Source organism: Pan paniscus, chromosome 9, assembly GCF_029289425.2.
Source record: "Pan paniscus chromosome 9, NHGRI_mPanPan1-v2.0_pri, whole genome shotgun sequence".
Taxonomy (NCBI): domain Eukaryota; kingdom Metazoa; phylum Chordata; class Mammalia; order Primates; family Hominidae; genus Pan; species Pan paniscus.
This window is the reverse complement of record NC_073258.2, coordinates 112,979,553-112,992,763: the sequence shown is the minus strand read 5'-3', so window position 1 is coordinate 112,992,763 and position 13,211 is coordinate 112,979,553. Positions and strand designations below refer to the sequence as shown.

The window sequence follows — 13,211 nt, the reverse complement described above, 5'->3', positions numbered from 1 at the left end:
TAACAACACCTATATACACATATATTTGTGTATAGGGACCACTGCAACAGGGTCTTGCAGTGAAGGAGAGAGATTGGACTCAATACCCTATTTATAATATATATAACGCAATGTACAACCAGAAGGAAACATGGTATGTCCAGTAATAAGCTTGTAATAAGCAACAAAGTTTTCTTTTAATAATGATGCTAAATTCCAGGATGCCAACATTCTTTGCTGATCCCTAAAATTGTGCACCTCGTAAGAATTCCGACTCTATTCTTCCCTCTCCACTTAGGACACCTTGATGATATTTATCACTCCCTGGTGTTTGTAACTGAAATGTAATACGTGTCCTATGTAAATACACAATCTGCTTAGTCATATATGCTTGTTTAACTGCCAAAGAGATGGGCTGGCTATGATTCTTTTCAAGCATCCAAAAATACTCACCAGAAGGAACTAAACAACCAATTTTCCTAAGATTATCCATCTACTAATTTGGGGGCTCAGAGAAGTAGCATGCTCCTAATCTCTTCTAAGATGCTGACTCCTAGGTTGACTCCACACCAGCTCTGATTCAAGAACAACAGGTGGCTCCCCAAAAAGGCTGAGCAATTTTATGGGATGAGAAAAAGCCTACAAATGATCATTTACTAAGCATTTACCTTATGCTTCATTAATGTTGCTATGAAAGTACTATAAGTAAGATCCTAATTTTTGTATTCCAAAAGTTCCCGCTTTTGTTAACATTTCCACCCTCTCTCCTCAAAAATATATATAAAAGGAATTTTACCACAGTGTAATCCATAAAAACCACACCTTTCTGATCTAGGTAATGGCTATCCCTCATTGCTTCAGGCTAATTTATCAATAAATACTTATTGAGCACCATGCTGCCTTTCTTCTGGATATGTACCTAGTGGTAGAATTGCTGGAGCACATGGTAGTTCTATTTTCAGTTTTTTGACAAACCTCCATACTGTTCTCCGTAGTGGCTATACTAATTCACATTCCCACCAACAGTGTATGAGGATTCCCCTTTCTCCACATCCTTTCCAGCATCTGTTAGTGCCTTTTTGATTCAAGCCATTTTAACTGGGGTGAGATGATATCACATTATGATATTGATTTGCATGTCTCTGATGATTAGTAATACTGAACATTTTTTCTTACACCTGTTGGCAATTCGTATGTCTCCTTTTGAGAAATGTCTGTTCAAATTTTTTGCCCATTACTAAATTGGATTTTTTTTTTTACTATTGAGTTGTTTAAGCTCCTTATGTATTCTTATTATTGATCCCTTATCAGGTGAATAGTTTGCAAATATTTTCTCCCATTCTCCCATTCTGTGGATTGTCTATTCACTTTGTTGACTGTTTCCTTTGCTGTACAGAAACTTTTTAGCTTGATGTAATCCCAATTGTCTATTTTTGCTTTGGTTGCCTGTGCTTCTGAGGTCTTATACAAGAAATCTTTGCCCAGACCAACATCTCAAAGTATTTGCCCAATGCTTTCTCCTAGGAGTTTCACAGTTTCAGGTGTTAGGTTCAACTCTTTAATCCATTTTGATTTGATGTTTTTGTATAGTGAGAGATGGGGGTCTAGTTTCATTCTTCTGCATAGTTATGCTGTTTTCTCAGCACCATTTTTTTTGAAAAGACTGGACTTTTCCCATTGTAAGTTTTTGGTGCTTTTGTCAAAGATGAGTTGGTTATAAATGCATGAATTTATAACTGGGTTCTCTATTCTGTTCCATTGGTCTATGTGTCTGCTTTTATGCCAGTACCACGCTGTTTTGGTTACTATGCTTTTGTAATAAGTTTTGAAGTCAGGTATTGTGATCCCTCCAGCTTTGCTTTTTGGTTTGGGGGTTTTTGTGTTTCAGGGTATGTTTGTGTGTGTGGTGTGTGTGTGGTGTGTGTGTGTGTGTGTGTGTGTGTGTGAAGGGTCTCACTCTGTTGCCCAGGCTGGAGTGCAGTGGTGCACTCATAGCTCACTGCAGGCTCGAACTCCTGGCCTCATGCAGTTCTCCCATTTTGGCCTCCCAAAGTGCTGAGATTACAGGTATAAGCCACTACGCCCAACCCAGCTTTGTTCTTTATGCTCAGGATTGCTTTGCCTATTCAGGGTCTTTTGTGGTTCTATATAAATGTTAGGTTTGTTTTTTTTTTTTTTTTTTTTCTCTTTTTGTGAAGAATGTCATCAGTATTTTGATAGGGATTGCATTGAATCTGTAAGTAGTTTGTAGTAGTATTGTCATTTTAACAATATTATTCTTCCAATCCATGAGCATGGAATATATTTCCACTTTTTGGTGTCCTCTTCTGTTTCTTTCATCAGAATTTTATTTCCTTGTACAGAACTTTTATTTCTTTGGTTAGATTGATTCCTAGGTATTTTATATTTTTTGCAGCTATTGTAAATGGGATTACTTTCTTGATTTATTTTTCAGATTGTTCACTGTTGGCACATATAAATGCTACTGATTTTTGTATGTTGATTTTGTAACCTGCAACTTTACTGAATTTGTTTTATGTTCTATCAGTTTTTTGGTGGAGTTTTTAGGTCTTTCTAAGTAATAAGATCATGTCCTCTTCAAACAAGGTTAACCTGACTTCTTCCTTTACAATTTGGATGCCCTTTTATTCTTTCTTTGCCTAGTTGCTCTGACCAGGACTTCCAGTATCATGTTGAATAAAAGTGGTAAAAGTGGGCAATTCTTATCTTGTACCAGTCTTTAGAGAAAAGGCCTTCAAATTTTCCCCTTTCGGTCTGATGTTAGCCATGAGTTTGACATAGATGGCCTTTAATAATTTGAGGTATGTTCCTTCTATATCCATTTTGATGAGGGTTTTTATGATAAAGGGATGAATTTTATCAAATACTTTTTGACATCTATTGAAAAAATTATATGGTTTTTGTTATTGATTCTGCTAATATGGTACATCATGTTTATTTCTGTCGATTTAATCATTTTTGAAGCATCCCTGGGATGAGTCCCACTTGATCATAGTCAATGATCCTTTTGATGTATTATAGGATTTACTTTGCTAGTGTTTTGTTGAGGATTTTTGCATGTATGTTCATCAGTGATATTCGTCTGTAGTTTTCTTTTGTTGTGTGTCCTTGTCTAGTTTTGGTATCAGGGTAACGCTGACCTTATGGGTTTGGAAGTATTCCCTCTTCTTCAGTTTTTTTTTTTTTTTTTTTGAAGAGTTTGAGTAGGATTGATATTAGCTCTTCTTTAAATGTTAGTTTGAATTCTCCTGTGAATCCATCAGGTCCTAGGCTTTTCCTTGATGGAAGACATTTTATTATACCTTTGATCTCATTACTAGCTATTGGTTTGTTGAGGTTTTTCTATTTCTTCACAATTCACTCTTGGTATGTTGTACATAGAATAGAAGATGAAAAGTATAATTTCATTTCTTCATTTATTCATTTCTTCTAGGTTTTCCAATTTATTAGTTTATGCTTGTTCATAATAATCTCTAATGATTCTTTGTATTTCTGAAGTCTCAGTTGTTATGTCTCCTTTTTTCATTTCTGATTTTATTCATTTGGGTCTTCTCACGTTTCTTCTTAGTCTAGCTAAAGGTTTATCAATTTTGTTTATCTTTTCAAAAAACCAACTTCTCATTTTGTTGATCTTCTGTATTTTTTGGCTCAATTTCGCTTATTTCTTCTCTGATCTTTATTATTTCTTTCCTTCCACCTATTTTGGGTTTGGTTTGTTCTTGCTTTTCTAGTTCCTTGAGGTGCATTATTGGGTTGTTTCTTTGGAACATTTCTACTTTTTTGTTATAAGTGTTTTTGCTATAAACTTCCCTCTTAGTACTGCTTTTGCCATACCCTATAGATTTTGGTATGTTGTATTTCCATTTTCATTTGCTTCAAGAAATTTTTTAATTTCCTTCTTAATTTCTTCATTGACCCCTTGGTCAAGGAGCATGTTGTTTAATTCCATGTGTATGCATATTTTCCAAGGTTCCTCTTGTTATTGATTTCTAGTTTTATTACATTATGTTCAGAGAAGATACTTTACCCCATCTCTTCCAAAAAAATGCAAAAATTTAGCTAGGTGTGGTGGTGTGAACTTGAGTCCCAGCTACCTGGGAGACTGAGGCAGGAGGATCACCTGAACCCAAGGAGATCAAGGCTGAAGTGAGCTGTGATTGTGTCACTGCATTCCAGCCTGGGAGATAGTGAGACTCTGTCTCAAAAGAAAAAGGGCAGGATGGGGGAGGGGACAAAAAGCATTCTTAGTTTAAGAATAGGTTTTGCTTTAAAAATCATAGTACACTCATAAATTCTTGCTGAAATCAATAATTACACAAGAGAATAACAATACTAATAGCCTGTCGTAAATTGACCCCAAGTCTTTTTAATAAAGCACACTTTTTTTTAATTATACTTTAAGTTCTGGGATACACATGCAGAATGTGGTTTGTTACGTAGGTATACATGTGTCATGGTGGTTTGCTGCACCCATCAACCCATCATCTATATTAGGTATTTCTCCTAATGCTGTCCCTCCTCCTGCCCCCCGACAGGCCCCAGTGTGTGATGTTCCCCTCCCTTTGTCCATGTGTTCTCATTGTTCAACTCCCACTTATGAGTGAGAACATGTGGTGTTTGGTTTTCTGTTCCTGTGTTAGTTTGCTGAGAATGATGGTTTCCAGCTTCATCCACGTCCCCGCAAAGGACATGAACTCATTCTTTTTTATGGCCACATAGTATTCCATGGTGTATATGTGCCACATTTTTTTTATCCAGTCTATCATTGATGGGCATTTGAGTTGGTTCCAAGTCTTTGCTATTGTAAATAGTGCTGCAATAAACATATGATAAAGCACATTATTCTTAGCCCTTATGTAATCAAAAATCAGGTTCAGTCACATGCCACTTACAGAGTCCAGTTAACAAGAGCAAGGTCTGGTATAAAGAAAGTGACTTTTGGCTGGGTGCAGTGGCTTATGCCTGTAATCCCAGCACTTTGGAGGCCGAGGTGGGCGGATCATGAGGTCAGGAGATCGAGACCATCCTGGCTAACACGGTGAAACCCCATCTCTACTAAAAATACAAAAAATTAGCAGGACATGGTGGCAGGTGCCTGTAGTCCCAGCTACTCAGGAGGCTGAGGCAGGAGAATGGCGTGAACCCGGGAGGCGGAGCTTGCAGTGAGCCGAGATCACGCCACTGCACTCCAGCCTGGGCGACAGAGCGAGACTCCATTTCAAAAAAAAAAAAAAGAAAAGAAAAAGAAAACAGAAAGTGACTTTTTATTCCAAAGCTAGCTTAGAGGAAGACGTAAAGGCTCCTGCCTTCCAGGGTACCACTTCCCTTTTGGAGCAGAAAGCAGGTGCTTTTAAAGGGGGACTTGGCATGTTAGATGAACTTGCCCTGTAGGGAGTAGCTGGTGAAGGGGAGGTAAAAGGTTATAATTGCATTTCTGAAGAGCTAAGTAGGAAGTTGGGAGCAGGGGGAAAGCAGAAAGAAAAAAGAACAAATAATAATAATTTAAAAAATAACTCTTTTTCTTAGACAAACGGGAGTACTCAGTTACACTAATATCCTATATAAGCAAGCATCATGTTTGAGGTAGGGGTGTTCCTCCTCTTGCTTTCTGAGGACATCTTACTCTTTAATAAGAGTAGTTTCTAATAAACCATCTTAACTTCACCAGACTCTGTGATTCACCCTGAATTCTTTCCTGTGTGAGGTCCAAGAACCCGCTCTTTGGGTCTGGTCTGAGACCCCTTTACAGAAACACACAGACATCAACCTGCTCTCACATGTGGGTGGAATATGCTATACCCCACAATCTGGTTAAGTTGCATTTTTTTTCTTTTGCAAACACCATTTTCCCCTTCAAGAATGGAGCCTTGACTCTCCTCCTAGTAATCTGGGAATTACTGAGGGTTATAACGGCAACAAATTAGGAGACTCATATTTGCTAGAAAATAAATATTGCCTCAGTGTTACCACAAATGAGGTCAGTTCCACATTCCAGAAGGAATCCTGCTCTCGCGGCCAAACAGATAGAATGATAAAGAGCATTCTTTGCAAAATCAGCTGAGGCTCTCCCTGCCTAAGACAAATCTATTCTCCAACAGCTGGGAGAGAGACAAATACATGCAACCTTTATTGTTTACCCTGCTAAAAGGGAGGCCCCTTGTGTGGTCATGAGGATGGCCATTTACCAAAAGGGCTGGGATTTAGAGTTCTGGCTTATCTTTACCTAAATCAGTAGTTGAAGACTAAAACAAATTGTATCCACAAACAGCAATGGAAAATTCCCAGGAAGATTAAGTTAGGCAGATAAACAGCTTTGAAGGAATACTTACGAAATTTTATTTTATATTGTAGTGGTTGTTCTCTAAGCTGAGCTGCATAAAGAATAACACCTATCTGAATGATGCTCAAGAAGTTTGGCATTAGACCAGATGCAGTGGCTTATGCCTATAATCCCAGCACTTTGGGAGGCCAAGGCAGGAGGATCACTTGAGCCCAGGAGTTCAAGACTATCCTGGGCAACATAGCAACATCTTTGTCTCTACTAAAAATCTATCTATCTATCTATCTATCTATCTATCTAATATAAATTAACCAGACATGGTGGTATACACTTGTAGTCTAGCTATTAAATCTCAAAAAATTTACCAAACCAGATTACTAGATTCAACCACTTCTTTAGAGATGGCAGGCACATTCATTCATCCTGTAAATAATTATTCAGCACCTGTTATATGGCAGGCATTACACTAGGTCCTGGGGAGACAAGAATGAACCAGACAGACAGGGCTTCTGCCCTTGTGAAGCTGACACCCTCGTGGTTGGGATAGACAGTAAACTAGTGAAAAAGACAAAAGGAAGCAAATATACAAAACTTTAAAACTGCAAGAAAGAGGAGTATATGGTATTGTCCTAGAATACAATAGGGTTCTATCTATACGGCTGGCCTGAGGAAGGCTTCTCCAAGAGGGTGACATGTAAGCTGAGATCTGAAGAATGCTTAGGTTTTTCTGCAGGGGATTTAGGGGAGCAGCAGTTCAGGGAGAAGGGCAGTAAATGCAGAGCTCTAGAGACAGGAATGGAATTGGTGCGTCTGAGGACTTCAGAGCAGGCTAATGTAACCAAAACAGTGAAGGGCTTGAGGCTGGGAAGCAGGCAGGGACTGGATCCTATCAGGCTTGGTAGATAGTGTGGGGAGTTTGGATTATATTCCTAAAGCAGGAGGAAGCTTTCAAATGGTGATACGGGGGAGGGAAGTGACAAGATCTAATTTACTCTTTTAGAAAGATCCACAGGATTGTGGAACAGAACTAAAGGGGAAGGCAGAGACCAGTTAAGAGGCCATGTCAGTAATCCAAGCAAGAAACAGTGGCGGTTTGGACTCATGTGGTGACATCAGAAATGAGAGACAGGGCCAGACGCGGTGGCTCACGCCTGTAATCCCAGCACATTGGGAGGCCAAGGTGGGCAGATCACCTGAGGTAAGGAGTTCAAGACCAGCCTAGCCAACATGGTGAAACCCCGTCTCTACTAAAAATACAAAAATTAGCCAGGCATGGTGGCACACAACTGTAATCCCAGCTACTCGGGAGGGTGAGGCAGGAGAATCACTTGAATTCGGGAGGTGGAAGCTGCACTGAGTCAAGATCGCGCCACTGCACTCCAGCCTGGGTGACAGAGCAATACTCAGTTCCCCCCCGCCAAAAAAAAAAAGAGAACTAAAAAACAAGAGACAGACAAAAACCATTACACATGTTGGAGGTAGAACCAGAACCTTCTGATAGATTAGATTTAAGAGGTGGGAAGGGGAAGGAGTAGGTCAAAAAGAACTCTCAGGTTTCTCATTTGAAAAAATGAATGGGGCCGGGTGCAGTGGCTCATGCCCATAATCCCAGCACTTTGGGAGGCTGAGGCAGGCAGATCATTTGAGGCCAGGAGTTCAAGACCAACCTGGCCAACATGGTGAAACCCCGTCTCTACTAAAATTACAAAAACCAGCTGGGTATGGTGGCGGGTGCCTGTAATCCCAGCTACTCAGGAGGCTGAGGCATGAGAATCACTTGAACCCGGGAGGCAGAGGCTTCAGTGAGCCAAGATCACGCCACTGCACTCCAGCCTGGGCAACAGAGTGAGAATCTGTCTTCAAAAAAAAGAATGGATGGTTGTGGCATTATTAAGGAAGACTGGCAGACGGACAGGTTTTGAAGGAGAAATCAGAAATTCATGTTTGGAAATGTTAAGTTTGAGGTGCCCACAGGACGCCCATCAGTGGCTCTATCTGTGGTCAGGTAAAATTTTCAATAGGTAAAAGACACACTAATCCCTTTATTTCTTCATGTTGTTTGTAGCCACAGTGCTTGCATCTATGAAGATACTTGTGAAAAGTGAAAAGGGTTTGAAAACCTGGTTCAGATTATTATCATACTAACTTGAGAATTTTCACTGAATAATAAACTGGCTTGATAAGGGCAAATATGGGCTTAAGTACTCAGTACTTGTTTCTTGGCCTTTTTTTTTTTTTTTTTTTTTTTTTTTGAGACAGAGTCTTGCCCTGTTGCCCCGGCTGGAGTGCAGTGGAACAATTATGGCTCACTGCAGCCTTGATCTCCCAGGCTCAATCAATACCCCCACCTCAGCCTCCTGAATAGCTGGAACTACAGATGCATGCCACCATGCCTGGCTAATTTTGGGGTTTTTGTTTTTGTTTTTCATAGAGACGGGGTTTTGCCATGTTGCCCAGGCTGGTCTCAAACTCCTGGGCTCAAGTGATCCACCCACCTAGGCCTCCCAAATATACAGGGTTACAGGCATGAGCCACTGCATCCTGCTGGGCTTCTTCAAGAATACAAGGCTTACAAGCCTGGGAGGTGCTTCTTTAGCCAAGAACTACAAAGAAAGGTGGGTAGGAAGAACACTGTTCTATTTCTTTTTTAAAATTATTAATTCTTGGCCAGGCACAGTGGCTCATGCCTGTAATCCCAGCACTTCGGGAGGCCGAGGCGGGTGGATCACTTGAGGTCAGGAGTTCAAGAGCAGCCTGGCCAACATGGTGAAACCCCATCTCTACTAAAAATGCAAAAGTTAGCTGGGTGTGGTGGCGGGCACCTGTAATCCCAGCTACTCGGGAGACTGAGGCAGGAGAATCATCGCTTGAACCCGGGAGGCGGAGGTTGCAGTGAGCCAAGATCACGCCACTACACTCCAGCCTGCATGACAAGAGCAAAACTCCGTCTCAAAATATATATATATATATATATATATACACACATATATATATATATATATATATAAATTTTTCTGTCTCAATGGTTACAGAACACTGGTGGAAATGGGTGAGTCCATTTTTGAAGAGAACAAACCAACTGATGAGCTACTTGAAAGCGGAAATGCTGTTTTAAAAACCCTCCAGTGCAAGAACCACCTTCCCTTACTTTTGTGGCGACAGCAGTTCTCTATGCAGCTATGTGGAGATTTTAACGGTGTTTATCTGGGACACTTTCCAGAAGTGTCTTGCAGCAGAACCTTGCTATAAAGTTAAATTGTGTGAAACTAACAATGATTTTTATATGTGCAAGGGAGATTAGAAATATCCCAGACATAACAAAAGCAAAATGAGCACAATCTGTTTCCCATCTTTAAGATAGTTTCAATTCCAGAGGGAATTTAAAAGTTTGGAGTTTAAAAAGCCAAACATATCTTTTATCATAGGTCTAATGTATTAGTGGCCACGTGTACGCAATTGATCAAAGCACCCTGGCTATTTTTATAACTCGCTGGTAGTTCCTACCTCAATTGAGGTAATACAAATGATCGTTCGGCTCTGGTCATTATGTTCACAGAGATATGGTGATATTTTTTAACTTCTCATCTTAGAATTGGTTTTAATTTCAAGAGTTGTGTTTCCAAGATTTCTATATTCCTCTACCACCCACAAACTCCACAATTCCCGCTGTAAACAACAGCTGCTGCTCTGATATTTCACTCCTGTGAAATGAAATGTGCTTTACTTCCCTGGCATCAAAAAGGGCATAATATATACTCCTTGCCTACCTCTCCAGTCTTATCACCTGATATCTCCACATCAAAATGTGCACATCAGCAATATATGTATAATCCCCTCTCCGTGAGTATGGACTGGATGGAGTGACTTGCTTCGAAGGAGCAAAATACAGAAAAAGTGTTTCACTTACAAATGACTGTGCCTTCGATCTTGGTGGCACTCTCCCTTGCCCTCTTACCTGCTCACTCTGCTGAAGCAGGCCGTCATGTTGGGAGATGCTCTGTGAAGAGGCCTACACAGCAAGAAACAGAGGGAGGAACTGAGACCTCAGTCCAACCACCAAGTATGGGAATGAGCTGGGAGGCGAATCCTTCCTGGTCAAGCCCTGAGGTGACTGCAGTCTTATGAGTGACTCTGAGCCAGAGGTGGCCTTCTGGTGCACAGAACTCAGATAATAAATGTGTGCTGTTTTAAGCCACTATGTTTGGGAGTAATTTGTTATGCAGCAGTAGATAACTAATACATTTACCCAGCAGGGTGGTTATGGGGATGAAATGAGGTCATATAAGAAGTATTTAGCAAAATGCCTGACACCACAATGGGCACTGCACAATTAGCTCGATTCTCCTTCTTCCATCTATTTCCACTGCCACCCCCATGGTCCAGGCACCCATCACTTCACGTCTAGATTCCTGCAACAGCTTTGCAAATAGCTTCCTCACTTTCCTTTGTCCACCTGGTTATCTTCTTTAAAAAACAAACAGCTCTTTATTCCTCAAAAGATAAAGAATGACTGACATTCAAGGCCCTCCAGGCTGTCCCCAACCTGTATTTCCAAGTTCATTTCTCATTACACTCTCACACCTCACTACCACTCTACTAAGATCAATATATTCACTATAACCCAAATATATTTTGTATATTCCCACCCCAGTAACTGTGCTAATGAAATTCTACCCATTCAGTATTCATTCCCTCTTTCCTCCTAAGTTCTAAACCACCACTCTCCCTACCCCATCACTGAAAGTACCATTCCTCCACTAAGCTTTTCCAAACCTCATCACCCCATAATGATTTTTTTCCTTCCCTACATTAAGAATATTTACTCATTTGGCATACAGGAACAAAAGTTCTCTTGAAGCAACTCATGAACAAGTACCTGGAGTGTTAATGTTACTCTGAAAAATGTTTTCTAATATGGTATCAGATCTGCAAAATTCTGCATTAAAAAAAAATGTGGCAGGGCACAGTGGCTCACGCCTGTAATCCCAGAACTTTGGGAGGCCGAGGTAGGTGGATCACTTGAGGTCAGGAGTTCAAGACCAGCCTGGCCAACATGGTGAAATCCCGTCTCTACCAAAAAATACAAAAATTAGCCAGGGGTGGTGGCGTGCTCCTCTAGTCCCAGCTACTCAGGAGGCTGAGGCATGAGAATCACTTGAATCCAGGAAGCAGAGGTTGCAGTCAGGTGAAATTGCACCACTGCACTCTAGCCTGGGCGACAGAGTGAGACGCTGTCTCAAAAAATAAATAAATGAAAACAGAAATGAAAAATGAAAGCAGAAGTCAGGCCTCTTTTTCATGGCACCTCAGAGACGATTGGCTGCTTCAAGATGCTTCAGTGATGGGGTAGGGAGAAAGGTGGTTTGGAACTCAGGAGAAAAGACGGAACGAATACTGAATGGGTAAAATTTCAAGATAAAAAGCAAACCTTGCTGTTTATGAGAAGTGTATGGCCACAGAAGTTGCTGCTGACGCTCTGGGTAAACACTGGAAGGGTTACGCAGTCTGAATCAGTGGTGGGAACAAGGTTTCCTCATGAAGCAGGATGTCTTGACCCATGGCCATATCTGCCTGCTGCTGGGTAAGGGGCATTCCTGTTATAGACCAGGGAGAACTGGAGAAAGAAAACAATAATCTGTTCAGGCGTGCATTGTGGATGCCAATCTGAGTGTTCTCAAATTGGTTATTGTTAAAAAAGGAGAGAAGGATATTCCTGAGCTGATCCTATGGTGTCTCATCTCCTGGGGTCCAAGATCTAGAAGAATGAGCAAACTTTTCAATCTCTCTCAAGAAGATGATGTCTGCCAGTATGTCGTAAGCAAGCACTTAAACAAAGAAGGTAAGAAACCTAGGACCAAAACACCCAAGATTCAGCATCTTGTTCCTCCACGTGTCCTGCAGCACAAATGCCAGCATATTACTCTGAAGAAACAGTATATTAAGAAAAATAAGGAAGAGGCTCCAGAATATGCTAAACTTTTGGCCAAGAGAATGAAGGAGGCTAAAGAAAAGCACCAGGAACAGATTGCCAAGAGACACAGACTGTCCTCACTGCAAGCCTCTACTTCTCAGTCTGAATCCAGTCAAAAATAAGATTTTTGGCCAGGCACAGTGGCTCACACCTGTAATCCCAGCACTTTGGGAGGCCGAGACAGGTGGATCACGAGGTCAGGAGATCGAGACCATCCTGGCCAACATACTGAAACCCCATCTCTACTATAATACAAAAAATCAGCCGGGCATGGTGGCGCATGCCTGTAGCCCCAGCTACTCAGGAGGCTGAGGCAGGGGAATTGCTTGAACCTGGGAGGCGGAGGTTGCAGTGAGCCGAGATCGTGCCACTGCACTCCAGCCTGGTGACAGAGCAAGACTCGGTCTCAAAAAAAAAATTAAATTGAATAACAAATAAGTAAGATCAGACTCTCAAAAAATCTGGAAATATTCAAATTGTCCCTTTTCAGAGTCTGTGTTTTGGAGTCAGAAAGACCCTGAATGTTAAACATCCAGTTTGCAATTTATTTGCTGAATGATCTAAAGCAAATAGCTTAAACTCTCTCAACTTTAATTATCTTACCTAAAGAATGAGAATACCTACCTTGCAGGGTATTTGTGTGAATTAAAACATAAAGTGTCTTAATAAATAACAGCTATCTACCTTTCAAGTAATCAATACAAAACATTCTACATAGAGAACAAATTGTTTGATAACTAAAATACATTCAAATATAATTCAGTGGCCATTTGCATTACTGTCAAACTTTATATTTCTGCAATCACTAGAAAAGACTATTCTTTGCAAGTTTTTCTAGAATAGTAATCACTGCAAAAGTCCTTTTACTATTTTCAGGCAACAACATTCTGGGAATTCATTGTATACTAGTTGCTATGTGGAGAGAAAATCAGAACCCTGCATTTAAGACATTTAGAAAAC

At 40.6% G+C, this 13,211-nt stretch overlaps 1 pseudogene; it reads left to right on the top strand.

The window, feature by feature from the left end:
• The first annotated feature begins 9,325 nt into the window (after positions 1 to 9,325).
• LOC100991657 (small ribosomal subunit protein eS6-like) lies at positions 9,326 to 12,695 on the top strand (annotated as a pseudogene).
• The last annotated feature ends 516 nt before the right edge of the window (positions 12,696 to 13,211 follow it).